The 1,622-nt window shown below is 49.4% G+C and overlaps 1 protein-coding gene across 1 annotated transcript in view; it reads left to right on the plus strand.

Moving 5' to 3' along the window:
- Positions 1-1,622, plus strand: part of SEC23B (Sec23 homolog B, coat complex II component) — a 54,615-nt gene that overhangs the window by 16,606 nt on the left and 36,387 nt on the right. The gene's annotated exons all lie outside the window — the stretch shown is intronic.

The raw sequence follows: 1,622 nt of genomic DNA on the forward strand, positions 1-1,622 counted from the left end.
CAAGTAGCTGGGATCACAGGTGCCCGCCACAACGCCCGGCTATTTTTTTTTTGGTTGCAGCCATCATTGTTGTTTGGCGGGTCCGAGCTGGGGATTCGAACCCACCACCTTAGGTGTACGTGGCTGGCACCTTAGCCGGTTGAGCTATAGGCGCTGAGCCGTGAGAGTATATTTTAAGGAAAGAGAAACGAGTGAGGAAGCCATAGGAATAGGTGAGGCCAACAGAGAGAAGCTTTCAGGCAGCTCTGATTTCAGCAGCTGAGGACAGAGGTGTGGGCTCGTTGGAGGAAGATGCAGTGATTAGCAAGAGGTCCCAGAGTTTCACTACAACCGTTTGTGTCAGAGGAACTTCATTTTTTCCTTAGGGTTGTTGGACTCTAGGAAGAGCAGGCCAGGAAAACAAGCAAGCAAGCATGCAGTGGTCATTTCCTTCGGAGAAGAGGGGAAAATAGGGTCTGAATACTGAAGCAATTAGAGAAACTTGACCTGGTTAAGTGGCCACACTTAGTGACTAGTACAGAGCACACTCTGAGCCTAGAGGTGCACTGACTCAGAGCCTAAGTTAATGTTACACTCACAGATCAAAGTGTATAGCAGTAGCTGTCAACGTTCAGTGGTGCCCAGACAAGCAACTTTACCCACTTCTGAGAACTGATTAGGAGTGTACATTCCTGAACCTTACCCATAACTCCTGAGTTAGAAACTAGGGATGCAGCAATCCCGGAGGTTCTGCCACAGAGGAAAGTGTAAGAACAAGATTGTCCAATAATTCCAACACAGAGCAGAATTTAAGGACCATGCCCCACTAGCCTCACTGGAGAGCTTGTTAGAAATGCAGCATCTGGAGGAGGGGTCCTCAAACTACAGCCTGCGGGCCACATGTGGCCTGCTGAGGACATTTATCCGGCCCGCTGGGTGTTTTTGCGGCTGCTGCCTGTCCTACTTAGCAGCCGACTAGTCCCGGGGCCCGCACTCTGGCCCTCCAGCGGTCTGAGGAACAGTGAACTGGCCCCCTGTTTAAAAAGTTTGAGGACCCCGTTTGGAGCCTCATTTTAGACCGACTGAATCAGTACCTGCATTTGAACAAGATCTCAGGTGATCTGCATGCATGGGAGTTTGAGAAGCACTTTGTAGAACCATGGGTTGGGCCTGAGGTTCTGCCTGTCTAACAAGCTCCCAGCTAATGCCGCTGCTCATTGAGTAAAGGGGGCAGGAGATAGAACTCAAGTTATTTGAAGCTGTCCTAGAGAGCAGCATGTGTGTTAGGTAATAACATCGTAGTCTCAGATGACACAGGCACTAAATGTGGCTCGCTGATACAGCTATAAGATGAACTCTTACCAGGTCCCTGCAGGAGTTCTTAAGTGGAGGACCCCTAGAAAAGCTTCTGTGCATTTCTGCATGGCCCTGAGATTGTGCGTCAGAGTTCATGTATTTTTTCTGTGGAGAGTTACCATTGCTTCCATCAGATTCTCCCTGAGGTTTCTGACTCCTGAAAAAACTTAGTGTTTAGATCAAATCACCTGTTGTATAAAAGTGACATTATAGGCTCGGCGCCTGTGGCTCAAGCAGCTAAGGCGCCAGCCACATACACCTAAGGTGGCGGGTTCGAATCCCCAGCC

Source organism: Otolemur garnettii, unplaced genomic scaffold (assembly GCF_000181295.1).
Source record: "Otolemur garnettii isolate 467f Iridium unplaced genomic scaffold, OtoGar3 scaffold00136, whole genome shotgun sequence".
Classification (NCBI taxonomy): Eukaryota; Metazoa; Chordata; class Mammalia; order Primates; family Galagidae; genus Otolemur; species Otolemur garnettii.